The sequence below is a fragment of the Mastomys coucha genome, unplaced genomic scaffold, assembly GCF_008632895.1.
Source record: "Mastomys coucha isolate ucsf_1 unplaced genomic scaffold, UCSF_Mcou_1 pScaffold18, whole genome shotgun sequence".
In the NCBI taxonomy this organism is placed as follows: domain Eukaryota; kingdom Metazoa; phylum Chordata; class Mammalia; order Rodentia; family Muridae; genus Mastomys; species Mastomys coucha.
Genome location: NW_022196900.1, coordinates 42,516,378 through 42,537,997, shown reverse-complemented (window position 1 = coordinate 42,537,997; position 21,620 = coordinate 42,516,378).

Below are 21,620 nucleotides of genomic sequence, written 5' to 3'. Positions count from 1 at the left end.
TGCATTAGAGACATAGTCTCCTCTACCTAGTCTGCTTCCAAGAATGAATCCAGTTCCCAGAGTGACAGCGACAGAAGGTTACCATGCTATCTAGAGTAAGGGGCATGGTGCAGTCTAGTTGCCAAACATTCAAGCCCTAGGGCGGACGCTTCTATTTAAACTCCAAGCTACTTGATGGGTGCCCATCATAGGCAAATATTTGGTCTCTTCTTGCCTCCCTTGGTCCACGTATATGATATGACTGGCAAATAAACCCTACAGAGGGGATGCGTGGACAGCCTGAGCTAGTAACTGTACAGAGGACAGTGTGAACGCAAATACTCACTATGGTCATTACTGCCCTCGTTACTAGAATTTGGTTTTTAAGTTGTTAAATTATTGTGTGTGTGAATAATGTGTATGCCTGGGGCACTTGCACCGTGGTATGGCTATGGAAGTCAGAGAAACACTTTGTGGAGTCAGCTCTCTCTTTCCACATTTATGTGGGCTCCAGAGGTCAAACCAGGTTGTCAGGCTTGCTCAGCAGGTACCTACAGCTGTTGACCTTCTCTATGGCTTATAATTATAATTATCACCATTACAATATGCTAGGCACAATGGCAGTTAAAGAGGCTAGAAGACTAAACAAAATAGGTAATATCTTTGCCTTAAAGAAACAAAATTCATCTGACAAATTCAGTAAAAGTATAAAAAAAAAAAGCATGTCACAGGATGATAAAGATATGCACAACCATTTAACCCCTTTTGGGAACCAAGAACAATCCTCCTTTTATGACCAAAGGGCCCAAAGAACTGAGATATAGTCTTTACAAAGATAACTCCTGAGTACCACATGCTCTGGCTCTGGTGTGAAAGGCACAGAAAGGAAAGAGACTTGGTCCCCTCTTGCAGTCTCAGCTTGGCTCTGATGCAGTGCCATCTGAAGGAAGTTCAGCATCATCATGCAACTTGCGGAACTTGCATAGTCAGGAGCTCTCTTAATGTCTTCAGGATGCTTTTGAGTGCCTTGACATGGCAGAGGCAACTTCTTTTCATTGATACAGGGTTTTTGTGTAGCTCTGGATGCCCTAGAACCTGCTTTGCAGATCAGGCTGGCCTCGAACTCACAGAACTCTACCTCTCACATGCTGAGATTAAAGGCATGCGCCACCATGGCTGGCCCCTTTTTTCTGCCTTTTTTTTTTTTTTTTTTTTTTTTTTTTTTCCGAGATAAGGTTTCTCTATGTAGCTCTGGATGTCCTAGAACTCACTATGTAGACCAGGCTGGCCTTGAACTCAGAAATCCGCCTGCCTGTGCCTCCCAAGTGCTGGGATTAAACGCATACGCCACCACTGCCTGGCTCCGGTTTGATCCGTACGCTCCATGCACATTGTAGGTAGCATCATTACAATGTAATAATGAAGACAGGGCTGTCAATGAGCTTACTGTCCACAAGAAGAATTAGACATGCAAATGGTTGCTATAATCCAACAAACTATGTCATCTTATAGGTACAGGAAAGGCCTTGGGAGAATACAGGACTCGTGGCCTACAGAGAGACTCTACTGGTAGAAGAGACAAGCATGCAGGATGAATCTAGAGGAGAATACTCTCAAGCTATGAACAGGAGGCTGTTTTCCCTTTAAGCTGAGTCTAAACTTTTCCCAAGTCACAGTTCAGGAGGAGTTGGAACTGCTCAAAGACTGGACTACTCCTGTCTTCTGTCAGTCAACTTCATCTCCGAAGCATTTACCCAGGAGAAAGGCAGTGGTGAAAGCAAAGAGTTGAATAGGGAGAGGGAGAGGCAGAGGGAGAGAGAGGGGAAGGGGGAGGGGGAAGGGGACGGGGAGAGGGAGAGGGAGAAGAAGAGGGAGAGGGAGAGGGAGAGGGAGAGGGAGAAAGAGGGGACATTACCTGGAATAGCTGACTGTCGTGTACTCTACAAGCAAGCCAAACTTCTTCACATTTTCTCCTTTAACCAGAAAAATACACAGATAAATTCCCCTCAGATTGTCCTGAGATTTGGGGCCCAAGCATATTTCATTCCTTCATTCCTTCATTCTTCCATTTTAATGAAGGTTTGTTGGATGTATATCAAGTGTATTAAACCATGTGCTAGTCTGTGTTGGAAGAAATAAAGATTGAAGCCGGGCATCTGCAGTGAATTGTCTCTTTCCCAATTAACTGGAAACTACAACAGTCCCTTTAAGCTGTTGTCACAGGATGGCAATCCCACAGTTGGAATCATAACAAGTGTTTTCTGAATACCCAAATCAGGATGCATCAATGCCTGAAGTTGCAAACTAAAACTCACACACATAGGAAAGAAAATTCAGTTCTTTTCTCTGGTTTCTCTTTACTTCCTGATGACCCCTACTCTACGGGTATGTAGGCTAATAGGTAACTGAAGGTCCGGGTGAATTTTATTCCAACCCAGAAGTCTAAATATGTCACATGGCTAATAGTTTGTCTTTCCAAATGTAGTTCAGTATCAATTGCTGATACTGAATCTCCCCCAGTTCTCAGGAAGTACAGAATTGGGGGAAGGAAGGGATGATAGGATTTATCAATTCTCACAGGTGCACAGTGAGTGGGGCACAGATCACACACAATGCCCCTGGTTGGAGTCTGTCCCCACAGAGCCATGAGTGGCAGACATTGTGCTCTGGCTTTGCTCTCCTTTGTTGGGGTCTCTTGGACTATTAAGGCTGACTCTACCTCTCTCACCTTGGCCATCTGATAGTATTGGAACTTGTGGGTATCCTCCAACCCATATTCAAAGCTAAGAATGAGCTGTGAAACTGAATCCCAGACATCAACTCTGCCTGTGCATACCTCATCTCCTAGGGAGGAGCTCTGGCTTCCATATTTTCCCAGTAGGCATCCCTATTTTGTAGACAGAAACCCCTCTAAGGTTAATTGGATCTGGCTTCATCAGTTCATGTTCTGCTTTCCACAGTCTCTGCATTCATCCTTCAAATGTTGCCAGCACCAGAAATGTAGTTTCTCTCTGTCCCTTTCTACCTAAATACTCCTTATATAAAATGCTATGTGACCCCCAAATCTTTTTTTTTGTTTTTTTTTTCTTTTTTTGGTTCTTCGAGACAGGGTTTCTCTATGTAGCCCTGGCTGTCCTGGAACTCACTCTGTAGACCAGGCTGGCCTTGAACTCAGAAATCCGCCTGCCTCTGCCTCCCAAGTGCTGGGATTAAAGGCGTGCGCCACCACTGCCCGGCGTGACCCCCAAATCTTATCCCCAGATGCACCCAACCAGCAACAAAATAATAAAAAATATAGAAAACAAAAAGAACAAACAGAAAGCCCTCCTGTCCTTCTCTAAGAAGCCTGTCTTGCTGAAACAGCCAAGAATTCATCTACCCCCAGCTGCTGGGCCAGTGATCCCTATGGCCCTGGTCCATGAGATACAGCAGTGAACAATGATTAGAGAAGGAAATTACATTCATATATTTAATATCTACAAAGAGCATACCACTTTTAAGATAATAGAATGTATCTCTTTGTCCTCTAATTGAGTAGCTCAAGGAATGTGGCTCTGCAGGTCTTGCCTCTGGGTAAACTGTGGCAAGCTTTTCAAGCTCAAATAGATTTGGGGAATGCTGAGTTAAACAAAGTTAACTCAGTTTATTTAATGTGAAACCATTGGAGCCTTTAATATGCTAATGCGTTCTGTGAATTTTGATATGATGTTTCCCAAACTTATTTGCTCACAGGACACTTGTTTATAACTCTTGGAAGCTGCTATCTGCAAACTTCTGGAGGGAAAGACCTTGAAGATTCTTTGTCCTTAAAATCCTGAATGTGCCCATTGCTACATTCCTTCCTCATTAAGGAAGCACAGGCAAGCATCAAAAGAGTGTCTATTTCTGATTTGTTTCCCACCGTCTTTTCACCTACCCCAGCCTGGGCTTCCCTTTCAGCTACAGTTTCCATGACATCAGGGTGGCAAGCTTGAAGTACCTGGGAGTTCGTCAGTTAATGACTAGAACTTAAAAGACTATCCGAAAGCAAACAAATAAGTGGGAGCCCTCTCCAACCTTGCCAACTCCCTCCGTCCCCCAAAATCAAAGGACCAGATTCCCAAGCTTCTCTGGGAATTCTCTAATGGTATTGCCGACCTGGGTTACCCTTATGAAGGATGGGAAATAGAAGATGGCTCATAGTTAAGGAATGCAAAATAAGGATCTCATGACTTTCGATATAAAAATACATACAGTATAAGATTACTGCCCAGCTCTCCACAATAAGAAAGAATGCTAATATGCCCTGCATGTGGGAACAAGGAAACCAATTTGGGTAGATGGAAAGCCTGGATCAACAGGAACGCTGTGGCCAAACAACTTTGCAGAGAACATAATGATCTTAAAATAGGTTCTGTAAAAGGAACATTACCTAAGGAAAAAATGATGGGAACTCAAGGGATGTGGATGAGTTTCTAGGGAGGACAATGATGGATGAGAGGAAATGACAGGAGAAAGCTATAGACAGCCACGATAATGGGCCCGGTGACCCTTTTACCTTCCTCAAACTTTTCTTCTGCCCTTGTGTAAATAGAGAAGCCTGACCTGATAGACAGAGTAAAAAGTATATTGGGGGGGATGGGAGGATGGGAGGATGGGAAGTGGGCCACATGTGGGCTGAAAATATAGCTCATAAAGTTAAAAAAAAAGTAATCATTGCGTTGCACATCTATCTGTGAAAGGGGATTGATTTACATGCATGGTGTGGGCATGAGGAAGCATCCCACATCCACAGGAAAGCAGGGGGAAGCTGCAGGGCACCAGAAGGAGCCAATCTCTTAGACATTCTGGGCTTTCCTGTCTAGAAGCAACAAAGCACTCTTTAAAATAGAGGAGAACCCTTTTTGTCCCTAACCCTTGCTATTCTTGTGCCTCTGATCTTTCCCAAAGTAAACCATGAGATATGCATTATTTTCCAAGTCAGTTATTCCTGGTGACCTGCTGGTAGCACTCTGAATATAAGCACTCTGAATATTCTTGCTGGCCTGTGGGCAGAAGCCTCAGTCAGGTCAGGATGGTACCTTGAACTGCCATTATCTGCCATGCCTCTTACAATGTGAAGTGAGTTACTCATCCTTAGGCTATTGCTTCTGAGTATCCAGAGCTTTAGAAAAGCCTGTCTTCTTCCAGACCCGATCAACTTTTTGGCCACCATTATTGTCTGTACCTAGCACCCTACCCACTCTAGTTTCCACTTACTGTTCCTGCTCCACTGTTCCTGCTCCACAACACAAGACTGCAGATGAGTGAGGCCAGGAGAACAATGCTCTGTATCCCCTTGGCCACAGAAATTGTCACCTGATTCAGTCTGGGCCAACTTGGTATAGTATTTCGGGTATGGCCAAATGACCAAGGCTAAGCTAACCACAATCCTCCCTCCAGGTGTCTGGGGGTTGGGGGCTATGGGGAGAACCAAGGGGATATTGTCTCTTCCAAGGCCTTACGAAGTCTTACTGTCTTTCTAAATCTCAGGAATTTGAGCACTATGTTTATCGCATGCAAGTGAAAAACTTCCAGTTAAGTCAAAGACCTTGGTAGGTGAGATGGGAGCCTCAGTTTCTTTCTCTTACTCCATAAGAATATTTACAAATATGGTGGCAGTGAGATGTTGACATTTGGAAAGATTATGTCCTCTTGGGATAAACATCAATGATAGCTAATAACTAATGAATTTCAAATATTCACTTTTCTGTAAAATAAAGTAACCCCAAGCAAGAAGGCTAGTATCCGGGGAAAGGAAGGACATAACAAGCAATGAGGGAGGGTGGGAAGTCGCCGTATGCCTTTGGCGTTTGAATCCTGCATAGCTGGTGGCTACTTACGGTTTAAGATATCTGTTCTCTCGGCTGCCTAACAGGCCGACACCAGTTTGTTCATTTGATACTATCAGTGGGACATACTTTGGTCGTCTTTATTCCTCAGACTGGGGCCTTAAGAAATAGCAAAGGCATACAACAAAGTTTTGTCTGAATAAAATAAAATACAGGAAAATGAGACAAAGAGCAAAACAGTTTAAACTCTACTCTGATAACTTTGGAACCCTAAAGATATCAAAATTTCTTCTAAATCAAAACTCACGGAAATACTAAAACTTTAGTGATAGTGTGGTGTTGGAGAACATGTACTTATGTTGAACGAACGTAGAGGTTTATCAAAATCAATCTGTTCTGTTATGCAAATTAGCACTGGGCTAGCCCTCCCGGGATATTCTTTGCTTTGTTGAAATGTTTCCAAGTGTAGGGAGGCCACTGTCCGCTGGTTTCTAGCAGGTAATTCACATTTGCCAACTCTCATTTGTGTGTGGCTATGGTAACTCATATTGAAGGGCCTGTCTTCTTATCTTGCTCAGTGGACGAGCTAATCCAATTACCTTTTTTTTTTTTTTTTTTACAGCATACACTATGCATTCTGTGTCTTAAATCCCAGGTAGCCTTTGAATGGCTCCTAATATGAATGGCTGTACAATTTATCTTGTGAAAGAACATGTATGTTCTTTGTATTTAGGTACCACAGCTGCTAGCTTTTTTTTAAAAAAATGCATTTCTTTACATGCCTAAAGTCATCTCATCTAATAACAATATCGATAACCAGTTTACAATTCTTTACTGAATCTTCTACATATACTTTGAATTTGGGAAATAAATGACTATTTCACTTGATGTGAATAGTCTTTATCTCACTTAACATGTGGTAAGAATTGTCATCTAGGAAAAAGGGATTTATACATTTGTGAACTTATATTTATGAATGCTACAGTTAGTTCACAAAATAAATACCTTTTTTTTTTTTTGGACAAAGACCCAGATTCTTTAAGTTATATGATAGTATTCCACAATAAAACAGCTGAAGGCAAGATATGAAAGGAAATAGTGCAATTCACTTATAATTAAGACTAAGTTGAAAAGTGAAAAGAAATTGGCTTACTCTAGGTCCTGCTGTTGTTGAACTGTCATCTGTGAGCTTATATAATTAGTGAAAGCATGTTAATTGAATTATGGCAATTAAGTCTGTCTTGAGACAAGAGGGTCCCTTCCGATCGAGGAGACTATGGTGGTAGAACAGCCATTCTCCCCTGTAGGAAAGTTTGGGGCTCTGTCTCATCTTGCCCTTAGTAATTCAGCCACCAAGATGTAGCCAAATTTGGTTTTCTCAGGTGTTAATTATCCACTTTGTGGGTTGTTGGGTTTTGGACTCTCTCCCCCTTTCTACAGGGTTACAGGGTTGACGGCATCAGTGTGTAGGTTGAATCCCAAGAGGCAGTGCGATTGACATCTGTGAGTTTTTTGTTAGCACATATCTTCATCAGAGTAAGATAAAGCAGTGGGAGGAAATGAAAATATTTGGGGAGTTGATGTAGAGAGAGTGGTTATCTCTCCAGCCCTTTCTTTAATAAAGCCATTGTTGATTGAAGTATTGAGAACAAACTGAAGCAGAAGTTCACATGAGTCCAGCACTGTCTGGGAACTGTAATTAGCCAGGTGAGCTCCTCTTTACAGATGCTGCAGAATGAGAGAGGCACATGGACCTTAGGCCCTGCCCCTGACCACTACTAATTAAGTTGCCTTGGGAAATTTCCTTCTTCTCTGGGAATACATGTATGATACAGAAACGAGATCAGCATAGTCTTTTTAAACTCCAAACTTCCACACTTCGGGCCTATTCACAAATTCAGGGCAATGTTTTCTGAGGTTTTTGAATGTGGGTTGTGAGCCTCCTGCACTCTGGTTTTGTGGGTAGAATGTGTGTATACACCAATAAGGCTGGTGGGAAGCGAGAAGCTTCTACGACTGCCACCTGGATTGGCCTTGAAAAGCAAAGTGCCAAATTTCCAGATGGGGATCATACATCCAGGTCCCAGAACAACTTCCTGAGGGAAATTCAGCTAGCGGGGCCAGTTACCCTACGCCACAAGACCCACCACCCATAAAATGTGGAGCCCTTGATCAAAATAAAGAGGTTTAAAATGGCAGAGCATTGGACCAAACACCAACCCTTTGATGCAGGACGGAGTGACCGTGCAGGTCACACGTCCATGAACTCTGTGCTTCACGTGGTTCTGACATGGGTGAATCCTGTGTTCTAGGGCTGAGCCAGCAATGTCTTCGCCTCGGGGCTCCCCAAATCTGCAGGGCTTGCTCCAAGTGAGTCTGCTTTTCATTCAGTACAGTTCCCTTCTTGCTTTTTTATTTTAAACAATGTTGCTAGCTGTATAAATATTTTACAGTTCCCCTAAGAAAAGTTTCCAAGGGGCCCACGTTGAGGGGGCAAATCTTTGAAAGGATTTTTCCATAGCAATTAAAACCTTTCAAAGCACCAAGAACTCCCCAGCCCCACTTTTGTGCAACAAACCTTTGAGCTTTTTGCACTGTTTGGATGGCTCTGGGTCTGAAAGTAAGCCAGCCTCTTTGTTTAGTGATTTTGTGGGTTTCCGATAGACATTTGGAATTTAAATTCATTAGATACACGACAGAGCTGTGGATGGAGCCGGTGGAGGGTTTAGCAGTGCTGTGATCAGAAACTCTAGCTCCCATTTCCTGTATCTCATTTACAGGGGTAAAATGACTATAAATCAACCCCAAGCTCATTTTGGCTTCCCAGATGAAGCTGAACGTACACTCTGACTTATGCATATACCATTTTTAGTTAACGCACCAATAAAAATAATTGTGCAAGCCTAAATTTGGAAGTGTTCCCAGCGTTTATGACAAAACTTAATAAAGCCAGGCGCACTGAATGTAATACGGGAATTTTATTGAAATGAAATTAGTCCATCGTGTAAGCGCCACAGTTTCTTCAGATTTCTTGAACTTCATATGAGAACTCTCCTGGGGACCCTAATAGGGTCCTGCAAAAATTCAAGCGCAGTCTGCAGACGAAGCTTGCTGTGCCTTGCAAGGCCTGCCCTGAGGTGCATGGCAGCTCTTCTGGCAATACTCTGTTAACCTGGGGGTGTAGGCAGCCGGCAGGCTGTTGTGGTTTTACTCAAAACATGGGAGTCCTGGAGAGATGGGAGTGGGGCTTCATTTGTAGTGTTAGAAAACAACGGCATGTGGCAGCAACCTATTACGTAATTTCCCTGGGGAGACAGTACAGTCACAGCCAGTGGCTGTGTCCATGCCTAAGTAGTGCTTGCTTGCCTGGATTTAGAGACTAAAGCCAGGGTGCTGTGAGATGCTTTTTTTTTTTTTTTTTTTTTTTTTTTTTTTTTGGCTGATCAGCAGAGACACACAGATGCATCTTCAGAATTTAGGGTTGTGGGTGGCAGTGTAGAGATAAGGGAACTTAAAGAAAGAATTCCACTTTTGATGTGGTGTTTTATTTACAGTAGCTCTCACACTTCAGGAATCACATAAATACTTCCTGGGGTGCTTGTTTATTTAAAAAAAAAACCACCACCATCTACTTCTAATTCCCAATTCAAGATACTTCAGTTCTTGTCTATATACTCACGGACCCAGGGGTCTGTACTTGCTCCTGTACAGGAGGCTTAATAGCTGAGCTGGTTATCAGCGGCAATAAACTTGTGTATTTAATGAAAGTGAGGTTGGTTGCACTTGCCTTGGTACCTTTGAGATAGGATCTCGCTGTCTATCCCAGACAAGTCTCAAAATCATGATCGTTTGCCTCAGCCTCTCTTGAGCAGACACGTGCCACCATGTCCAGATTATAGTTCTTTTCTCGGGGGGACCCATGTGAGGGACCTACAAGATGATTGGACCAGTCTCTGGGTAGTTTTGTACCCTGTTTAAAAACAACTCAGGGGCAAGTATTTCGGATCCATTTCATAGCTTGTGTTGGTGCAGAGTTACCATCAGGAGGTCTACACAAATTCTTTCTTGCTGAAATGTGAGCCTGTTCCCTTTCTGGAAAGGAGACCGCTTGAATCCTGTGTAGTTAATAATCCTGTGTCTTTTGAAGGTAGCTTAGAATGATTTCCCCATTAGTCTGTCAGGCAGGCAGCTTAGCTCAAAGGTCCAAGGATGGCTGAAGTAGGCCTGCTCTGTGGGTCTCCTCAGAGTTCCTTCCCCAGAGCCATAGTGGTGGGGCCCTGGGAATTTAAAGAACTACCTTTGGACACTGAATCACTCTTCCACACTTCAAATACAACACATTACTTTCCTATTCACCCGGCTCTTAAGCTTTCTTCTTTCCATTTTGCCTGTGTTTTGTGCCTTTAGTTAACAGACTATAAAACCTGTCCAGCCTGTGAGGCAAAAACAGAGGTTGAGTTGGGCAATTAAAATGGAAAATGAATAGTGTCTTTCCTCTTGACAATGGATAGTAATAGATAGTCTTTGAGGAGCCCCCCCCCCCACCATTTCAAAAGGACGTGTTCACGTCCTTTTGAGGAGTGTAGGAAGGACTTGTGACTTAACTGTAATCAGCAAAATATAGTCAAGGTGATAGAACGTCATTCACCTGATTATAACACTTAAGACATATAACATATGTTAGTTTTTTATATATAACTAAATTGCTAGAAAAAGTTACCGTATAGACTTTTCCTGGTGATCTGATAAAGGAAATGACTAGGTTGGGAGAGTGCATATGGCAAAAGACCATGGGGAAGACACTCTCTTGGCCTTCACATAAACATCTGTGGCCCTCTGTCCAGCCTCAAGGAAATGAAATTTCTTAACATCCCCCAATCAATTTTGAAGCAGATTCTTTTCCAGCAGGCCTGACCTGCTCATCCTGGTTAGGCACGTCACTGCCACCGTTAGGGATCCGAAGGACCTCACACCACTGTTTGTATTCCTAATTCATTGTAATATGCAAGATAGTATATATTATTGTTTTACGCTACAGATTATTATTATTGTATTATTAATGTATTATTTATTTTCTATTGATGTGATAAAACACCATGACCAAGGCAACTTCTGGAAGAGTTTGGGTTTATGGTTCAAGATAGTTGGGGCCCATAATGGTGCGAACAGCAAGGCAGCAGTTAGCAGACAAGGAGGCTGGAGCTTAAAGCTGGAAGCTCAGAGCTCAGATCTCAAACCACAAGCACAAAGCAAAGAGAAGAAACTAGAAATAATATATTATTTTTAAATTTTCAAAAACCTGCCCCAGTATGACTTTGTCCAATAAGGTCATACCTCCTAAATTTATGCAAACAGTGCCACCAACTGGGACCAAATATTTAAACTTGCGCATATAAAAAAACACGTCATTCAAACCATCACATTCCACTCCCCACTCTCTCACAGGTTCATGGTTATAGCATAATGGAAAATGCATTTATTTACTGTCTTTCAGGATCAACACTGTTTAAAAGTCTAAACTCTTTTCTGAAACTCAAGGCCATAATCTCTTAGCCATAATCTCTTTTCTGAATCTCTTAGCCATAAGTCCCTATAAGAGTAAATATTCATCCAGCATACAACGGCACAGAATATTCATTACCACTCCAAATGGGATGGGAGCACAGTGAGGAAATGATTAGTCTAAGGAAGACTGAGAGCCACCAGGACAAATACCAAATTCTACAGCTCCATGCCTGGTGCCAAATGGCTCAGACTACTTGGTACTTCATTTTTTGCTGCCTGTAACGTACTATTTTTCTCTTGGTCTCTGTTTACAGCTCTCCTCCGCAGATATTCCATGGCTCTGGCATCTCAAACATCTTGAGTTCTGTAGTGCAGCTCAGGCTTTATCCAATAGTCCCTCAGGGATTCCTTTCCACGTGTTTCAGGCCTCTGTTTATCTCACCATGAACTTAAGATTTCTGATGTACTCTTTCTCTTCAAACTGTACATTCTCTATCTCTTTGTACCCCACTTGGTCTTTCTCACTGTAGACTTACGTGATACTAATTGGTAATAGCAACACCATAGATTCAATATGTTGCCTTGAAATTTCCTCTGTCAAAAACCAAAAAAAAAAAAAAAAAAATTTAACTTGTCACTTTTTAACTAACCTTGGGCACATTCTTAGGACAAAGGCGAAAGGCACCCAATTCTTTGGCAAACCATCACAGGCACATGCTCTAGCCTGGCTGTTAATATTCTCCCCTATCCTGAAACCTATTGATCTGGGCTTCCACAGTTCGTGAGGATCTCAGCCTTACAAGCTCCCATAGGACAAGTCATTAATGCCTGCTTATAACATTGAACCACTTTCCTACTCCAAAGTCTCAACATTCCTCATGTACAGAGAATGGCAGGTCTGTCATAGCAATAGCTATTCCCTGGTACCAATTTCTGTCTTAGCTACTCATCTATTGTTACATAAAACCAAGGCAACTTACAGAAGAAACAGTTTATTTGGACTTATGGTTCCAGAGAGATAAGAGTCAATCCTGTCTGGGAATTGGGGCAGCAGGCTTAAGGAACAGCTAAGAAGTGAGAGCTCACATCTTGAACTACGAACACAAATAACCAATGAACTGGGAATGGAGTTGGCTTTTAAACCTCAAAGCCTATCTACCCATGACATACATCATCTAGCAAGACCATACCTCCTAAACCAACTCAAATAGTGGCACATCTAAGCCTACAGGGGGCATTTTTTAACTCAAATCTCCACAGGTACCAAAAGAAAACTAAGCCATTGCATTTGGCTTATTTGGCGCTATGTGTGAGGAGTATAGTGGTTTGAATAAGAATGGCCCCCATAGGCTCATAAATATGAATGTTTGGTCACCAGGGAGTGGCACAATTAGAAGGTGTGACCTTGTTGGAGGAAGTGTATCACGGGGGGGGGGTATTTTGAAGTTTCTTTCTTTTTAAATTTTTTATTAGGTATTTTCCTTATTTACGTTTCGAATGATATCCCCTTTCCCAGTTTCCCTCCAAAAAAAAAACAAAAAACCCTGTTCCCTCCCCCCTCTCCCTGCTCACCAACCCACCCTCTCCTGCTTCCTGGCCCTGGCATTCCCTGACACTGGGGCATAGAACCTTCACAGGACTACGGGCCTCTCCTGCCCTTGATGACCATCTAGGCCATCTTCTGCTATACATATGCTGCTGGAGCCATGAGTCCCACCATGTGCACTCTTTGGTTGGTGGTTTAGACCCTGGGAGCTCTGAGGGTACTCTGAGGGTACTAGTTAGTTCATATTGTTGTTCCTCCTAAGGGGCTGCAAACCCTTCAGTTCCTTGGGTCCTTTCTCTAACTGCCTCATTGAGAACCCTGTGCTCAGTCCAATGGATGGCTGTGAACCTCTACTTCTGTATTAGTCGGGCACTGTCAGAGCCTCTCAGGAGACAGCTATCTCAGGCTGTCAGCCAGCACTTGCTGGCATCCACTACAGTGTCTGGGTTTGGTGATTGAATATAGGAAGGATTCCCAGGTGCGGCAGTTTCTGGATTGTCCTTCCTTCAGTCTCTGCTCCATAGTTTGTCTCTGCAACTCCTTCCCTGGGTATTTTGTTCCCCCTTCTAAAGAAGGATCGAAGTATCCACACATTGATCTTCCTTCTTGAGTTTGTGGTTTGTGGATTGTATCTTGGGTACTATGAGTTTCTGGGCTAACATCCACTTATCAGTGAGTGCATACCATGTATGTTCTTTTGTGATTGGGTTACCTCACTCAGGATGATATCCTCCAGATGCATCCATTTGCCTAAGAATTTCATGAAGTCATTGGTTTTAATAGCTGAGTAGTACTCCATTGTGTAAATGTACCACACATTTTCTGTATCCATTCCTCTGTTGAGGAACATCTGGGTTCTTTCCAGCTTCTGGCTATTATAAATAAGGCTGCTATGAACATATGGAGCATGTGTCCTTTGAAGTTTCAAAAAGTTCAAGCCAGGTTGCTTTGAACTCTTTCTGCTGTCTGTGGATCTAGGTGTAGAACTCTCAGCTCCTCCAGCATCATATCTGCCTGTACTCTGCCATGCTTTCTGCCTTGATGATAATGAACTAAACCTCCGAACTGTAAGCCATCCCCAATTAAATGTCTTCCTTTGTAAATGTTCCCCTGGTCCTGGTGTCTCTTCACAGCAATAGAACACTGACTAAGACAGGGAGCATCTGTAGCTTTTGGAAAAACCCTTTCCAGAAGCATTCAACCTGGTTGTCAAGCTCCAGAGGTATATACACTTTTAAACACTTGGGGTCATGTTTTCAATAAATTACATTTACAAAAGAGCTATTTTCCTTTAAAATTAGTTATTATTGTAATAGCAATTATCAGTAACTTACTGTATGTTAGTCACACTGCTAAGTGTGTATTAGTATGCATAAAGTAATAATTGAACTCTCCTAACGATCCTGTTGGTTGGGTGGGCAATGTTACTGATCCCATTTTCTGTTGAATGAGCAAGGCATCAAGAAGGCCAATCTTCTCAAGGCCACAGACTCAAAAGTGAGTTTTCCAGGAGGAAAAGGATAAAAGGAAAAATAAACAAAATGGGGGAAAAGAGCCAGTCTTGAAGTGCAAACCTATAATCCCTGTTACTGCTTGAAAAGGCTGAGGCAGGAAGGTCAGAAGGTGAATGCCAGCCTGGGCTACATAGTCAAGTGAAAGCTAGCCATAACTTAGCTAGACTTGTTTCAAAGTGAAAAGTTAAAAGAAAAGGGAGGGTGGAGTGGAGATCTAGGTCTGTGGTAGAGCATTTGCCCAACATGCATGATGCCCTATGTTCAATTCAGTACTGAGGGAAACAAGACTTCCCTTTGGGAGGTACTTTGTCTCTGTATATATTCCTTTTATAGAGTTATTACAATGTACTATGAAAACTTACAAGAAGCAGGTTTCACGTCTCATTATACTGAAAGAGACTATGGGAATGTACCCTAGATATATTTTCACTAATGAAACAGCAAGAACTGAGACAATGTAAGGGAATTCTACTAATTTATAAAGGAATTCTGGGAGTTCAAACTTCTGAGACACAGGGACTGTCAGAAAACCTATTAACTTTTGGCAAGTTGTTTGCAAAGATAACTCTCTCTTTCTCTTTCTCCCTTTCTCTCTCTTGTTCTTTTCTTTCATCAGATGCTGAGTTTTACTAAATATTCTTTTGCAAATGTAGAATTAAAAACTGAGCTGGCCATGGTCAGTAGAAACTTAGTATTGGGGTCTACATATGAGTCCTAGAGTGACACTAAGTTACCTTCAGAAATAGCAACACAGCATCCCAAGCTGGCAGGAAACCTCTGAGTCACCTCTTGTAGTCACAGACCCTAAATTTAATCAAACATTCAAAAATTCTGCTTTCATCTTTTAAAAATTTTGTTTGACCTCAAGAATCCCAGTCCGATTCAGCCAACAGGTTTTTGGGGAGTCCTAAGCATGCATAGACCCCTTACTTTGTAGATAAAAAGAAAACAAAAAAAAATCTAAGACTGAGGAAAGCTGAACTGTTTGCAGTTAAAACATTCAAAGTAAAAGATGAGGGATTTGAAATCCTGCTTCTCTGTTCCACATGCAGGCCCTGTTTACCACACTAAGGGAATGTTACATGTTTTCTTCTAAAATGTCTGTAATGAGAAAACATAAGATGAGACATCTTTCCCTACTCCTTACTCTCAGGTATACAGAAAAATATGCAGTCACTATTACTTAACATTTCCCGACAACATGCCCCACGCTGTGTGGACTCCCTAGCTCACTGGAAGATGCTGCCTGCCCAAGCGTCCCTCCATGATCAAACCTTCCCCTGGACACTTCTTTTGTTGTTATTTCTTTTAGAGATTTCTTGTTCTTCCTAATATGCATTCAGACTTTATCAACAGAGGATTGAGTGTGCAGAAGGCAGGAATGGCTGCAGCCGGCGTGCCTGGGCTTGTATTCTTCCAGTTAGCGGTGGCTCCTGAAGGACTTCAGATCACGTGACTCTCAAAGAGGGAGTGCTGAAGCCTCATGGAGAGATGTCCGTCCGAGAACATTTGTAACCAGACACCACACCACTTAGAGCAGCAGCTGAACTTAAGCCTCCTCTAGACAAACTTATTTTAAAAATCAAAATAAATAAGCAAATTCGCCCTCCCCACCCCCATCTTTATCCTTAGTGCTGCTTTGTCTCTGTGTTTATCTACTCTAATTTCCCATCTCCCATCTCGGCAATATTGTTAGAGAGCGTCCCCACGGTCTGAGCTTCTCAGAGCTAAGGGAATTGAAGCAACTGTTCCTTCCACTTGCCCCAACTCAGAGAGACAGGGAGGGGAGCAGAAAGGAAAGTCATAGAAGAAGAAAGAAACTTTGTTTTGAACCTCTGGACCTTAGAGAGAATAACTCAATTTCAGCTTCACAAGCTCACTCTTCAGCTGGCAAGTCCCATCAACCCGCCTGACACCATGGCTATTATTCCAGCTCATCTTATTCATTTTTCCAGTGACATTGACTGAGTCCTTCCTGTGTAGTAAGCACTACCCTTGGCACTGAGGATGAAATCACCAGCTTGATTTCTTTCTTCAAAATATAAGTATTTCCATGGAGGAGCCAGCCCAGTGAATAAGTACTTGCAATCATGAATGAGTTATATGGGAACATACAGAAAGACAGCCTAAGACTGTGGATAAGTTATTTATGGCTGCATAACAAATTGCTCCAGACTTGGCAGTTTAAAACAACAAATTCTGATTATCTCATACAGTGTCTGAGGGTCAAGGGCTTACTGGATAGCCTTGGCTCACAGTCAATCATGAGCTTGTTGTCAAGATGTCATTTGGGACTACAGTCATCTACAGGCTTCACCGGGATATAGAACCTCCCCCAGCGAGGTCACTCACATGACTTCTGACCTTAGTTCTCTATCACATGGCCCCTCCTTTGGGCCGATCACAACAAGGCAACCACTCTTTCCCCCTCCTAGCATGCAATTTAAGAGCAAGTGGGACAGATGTCAAGGTGTCTCTGTGACCTAACCTCATAATTGTCTTGTTATCACTTCTGCCATATTCTGTTGGTCATAATGGAACCATTGTACAAGGCGTCTACACACAAAAAATGTAAAAGCTAGGAAAAGGTGCTTATTAGGGACCATCATGAAAGTTGGCCACCACAGTCCATCTAGGAAGACTAGTCAAACCTCTATCCTCCCCCGCTAGAAACCAAGATTGCAAAGAGGGACAGATCTCCCTTCTAAGGTTCATGCAAATTCCTATCAGCTCGCCAACCTTCTAACAATGACTGGGTTCTTTCCCACAACAATCTCTTTCTTTTTCTGGATGCCTAAGGTGGCCAACTGTCTCTTTGTTGGCCTCAATCAGTCTGAAAGACAATCATTTCCTGAGTCAGGGGGAACCTGATATGAGAATATGTTAAACTCTGGATAACCCATCCCAAAGAGCTTTATTTGAATTTCACTAAGAATTCTATAGCATAGCAGATTGTAGAGGCCCTGTGATGGCTAATCTTGGTTGTCAACTTGATTGGCTCTGGAATCAACTAAAATACAAGCTGTTGAGTTCTCCAAGAGTGAGGGATTTTCTTGATCAGATTATCTGAAGGAGGAAAACTAGCAAATAACATTTAAACCATCGTTTGTGGTGTTTCATGTCTCTCACCATAGAATTGATCCCTAGGAAGAAAGAGCCCTGTATTGCTGAAGTTTCTGTCTGGGCTGGAGTTAAAGTAGATGGGGCAGACTCTGGTGTCACTGCAACCCCCAGTATGCAAGTAAGCCCTGGCTGCTTACTGAACTCCTGGAGTCAGTTGTTTCTGTCTCCAGGCAGGGAGTACCTAGCTCTAGGCTGAAACTGGATTGGGCTAACTTCTAACAATGGATTGCCATATCAACCAGAAAACTGGTCAACTAGTTGTATGACATAGCCACTGTTGAAAGTGAATTGTAGATGCTAACAGAACTATACTAAAAAGCAAGTTAATGAATACTCAAAACTGATCACTTGGTAGTTGTTTGAGTTTTCAGGTTATTTGACTCTGTTGGGTGTAGTGGCATGGTGGTTTCAACTGCCTAAATCCTAAAGCTGTCAAACGTAACATGTGCTGTGTTTCCCCACACATCTTCCTTGAACTTGAAGCACACTGTCAAGGTTTGTGGGACAAACACTAAGTAGTCTCCAAGCAGTTTGGTGTCTGTGAACGCGTACATGCTGTGTGTTTGTTACAGACATAAACAGTGAAGGACTGCTGACATCCTCTTAAAGTCTACCTCTGTTCTTCTCTCCACAGTTCTTGAGAATCTTACTCTACTCTCTCTCTCTCTCTCTAATAAAATGCTCATTTTTTATATTGAACATGTGACCATCCAAAATAAAGGCTTTATTTTCTATTAATAAAATTAATAAATTTTAATAAATTATGACCAAAAAAGTACAAAACAGCATCCCAATCTTCCAATAAGAATTTGGGAATTTTGTTTTTCCTCTTCTTATCTATCTTATCTGCTATGGTCCTTGAAACCTGGATATAATAGCTGGGTATGTAGCTGCCCATGCTGAACTATGGAGAAGGAACCCATAGTCTATGAATAATGAATGGAAATTTAAGCAGAGAAATAAAAAATCAGTTATACTTAACGTCAAAAGGGTAAAACTGGCTGAAACCGCTACAGTTTAGAAAAAGAAGGAAGATACCTGAATTCAGATTCTGAAGGTCTTTAGAGCTTGATATAGACTCCAAATGATCTTCTCATTCCAAATTCATGAGACTTTGATACCGTGGCTTATTATTTTGAATCTATGGAAAATTCCATCCCTCCTTTTGGCCAACTGAATCTTTAAAATGAGCCTCCCTTACAAGGGTTAATGTGGTCGCCTCTTCCTGGTCTACAAGAACATCCCCAAAGGAAAGCTTCTACAGGTTCATGTTCTACAAGTTAATGTTTTCTTGTACAGATACACTTACACCATGGGCTTTCTGGAATGTTTGACACCCTGATGTCATCCCCGGGTTTGAAGTTTTCTAAACAGTCATCTGTTGCTTCCATTTTAAAAGGCACTAAGCTCTTCTTTCTGTTTACATGTTTATATTGATTGTGATTAGTGTTGTTCTTGGGGAGGGGGACTAAGCAAATACACGTGTGTTCTCTTCCCACTGTTTCTGTTGCTCATTAAGTTCTGAGTTCACACGTCTCTCATCACAGTACATCAATTGTATAATATTCTGAGTAATCAGTTAACAGGAAGCAGCGATCTCATTTGGATTCTATTGTTGACTCAGATGGGGGTTGAAACTGTTGCCTTACTGCTCAAATCAAAAGAAAACTGTTATCTATTTATGATATACTTATGTGTCAGACATTATACTAGGAGAAACAATTAAATTTTACAACTAATACAAAAAAAGTTTTGTGGCAATCCAGAAAAATTAATTCCTGGTAAAACAGAAAATAAATACATTGAAAAGATATTTGAGAGTTTATAGACCCATCTTCTACTCCGACACATCAACTAAGAAATGTTAGAGGCTTAAAAGAATGTTTCTCATGCAAGATCATTTGGTGTTGGAGGGAAAAGATGCCAGGGCTTGCTTCATGCACACCTTGAGGAAGTCATGGCAAGGTGTTTTCACATGATTATCAGGACCTCCTCTAGCCTCAACATTCTGTAATTTAGCACATGGGGCTAAAGGGTAGATGAAGACAGGACCAGCCCTTCTATATGCTGGTTTACCTTAGTAATTCTTCAGCTCAACTGTGATATGACAGAGACACATATTCACTGGTAAACACAGGGCAGGCACTGGTTTATAAAGATGTTAGGCCTTGCTGATTTGAGAAGACCTTTTTGTTGAAATGAGGGGAACGTTCCCTGTGGGAGAAACTCTTTTTTTCTACTGTTCTACACGGCAGCCAGGGCCACCATCTAGGCGGTTTCTAGACCTTACCATTTTAGTGACTTTAAACTTGAAGAAGGGGACAAAAAGCCTTCCCTGGAGAAAGTGTGGTCTTCAAAGCCCATCTCTTACCACTAATCTTGGGTTGAAACTTATTGCTGTGGTGACCAAGCTTATAGATTCCCTGGCTGTACAATTCTGTCACAAGCCTGATAGACTTCTAATCTATTTGCTTGCAGCCTGCATCTCCCTGGTTGAAACTCTCCAGCCGGAGTCGTGTTTTCTTTCTATCCTTACCCCTGCTCCATTTCCTCATTGCCTTGGGGGCCATCTAGCTTAGCCGGAGAGGAGGCTCCACTCCTGATTTGATCTTAGATGCAAAACTGAGTCTCATTCGATCATATTCCTTACTATTTGGGTTTTAGATGCAGTCAAACTTTCCAGCTTTTCAACACCTCTCGTTTCTGGCATTCAGTTTTACTTTTACTTGAAAAGAAGCCAACTCTTGCCTCAGTTCACCTGCCCTTTTGTGAATTGCTACCAGCATTCTGTTTTCTAACCCTTTCCCCTAGAGCTAAAGAACCAGCATGCACCTGGTCTATCTTCGGAGTTGTATCAAGGGGCAATATCATCAAAGGATTTTGCTACTGCCTAACTTATCTTCATCTTTCCAGCCTCAAAGTCCATTCCACTGCTCTTCCTGCCCTTGTCGCTGAACCATGCTATACATTTCACATTTGTGATATGGCAATATTCCAGCTAGAGTTGGAGCAACTTTAGCTGCTATGAAGATAAACCCTGAAATCTCAACAGCATAATACCACAGGCTTATTTCTTAGTCCCTGAAATCTGATTAGTGAAGAGGCTCAGCTCCCTGCAGCCATTGAGGAACTAGGCTGATGAAAGCCACGCCATTCTCTCTATGTGACTTCTAGCTTATATTGCAGTACTAGCCAGCTCATAGATGGAGGGAAAGATTATAAGCTGGCTGCTGAGAGGTTTCCATGGCTTAAACTTGGAAGTAGAATATGTTCCTTTGACCCATGACCTACTAAATAATTCTAAGTAGAAGATAAAAGAATCAGTGTCCGAGGATAAAAGTATAGCTGTGTCCAAGAGAAAAAGAAAAATGGATGAGAAATACTGAGTCTCATTTCTTAAATTTTCTGCATCTTCATCTTTGATAAAGTACATTCTAAATTTTCTTGTGACAATTACAAATGGTTTTTATCCAAAGGGATTGATGATCTTGGTCCATCTATTTGCCATGTTCATCTTTAGGTATTCCTTTTCTTTTAGGCTCACAGGCTGGAATAAGTCTCGTAGAAACCTGTGTTTATCTCATTGCTTCATAGAATTTTCCTTCTGAGACTGAATAGTGACATCTATTTGACAGAGAGATTTGCCTTTGTAATAAGACATTTTAGGTGACACTGAAATTACATGACAATGTTTTAAAAGACAGCCAGCTATTACATGGCAAAATGTTGAATTCTTTCCTCTCTGGAGGACAGGTCCTTTCATTGGTTTCATACTAATAAGAAAAAGTGTGCAGAAAAAAAAAAAAAAGAAAAGAAAAAGTGTGATATGCAGAAAGCTGCCTACAACTTTGTTCTTATGTAGATGAGGTTAAAGAGTCTGTGTCCAAGGCGATCTTTAGAAAGAGAGTGGGGTGGAAAAGGGAAGGAGAGGGAACAGAAGAGGGCAGAGCTATGGAGGAAGAAAATAGGGAGGAGGGAGGGGAGAGAGAAGAGGCTTTCTCTTTCCGGTACAACTTAGAATTAGATTAATTCTTTGGATTCTTAATGAGTCTATAATTTACAAAATAGGGATGTTAGGTCTATACACTCTCTCTCTCTCTCTCTCTCTCTCTCTCTCTCTCTCACACACACACACACACACAC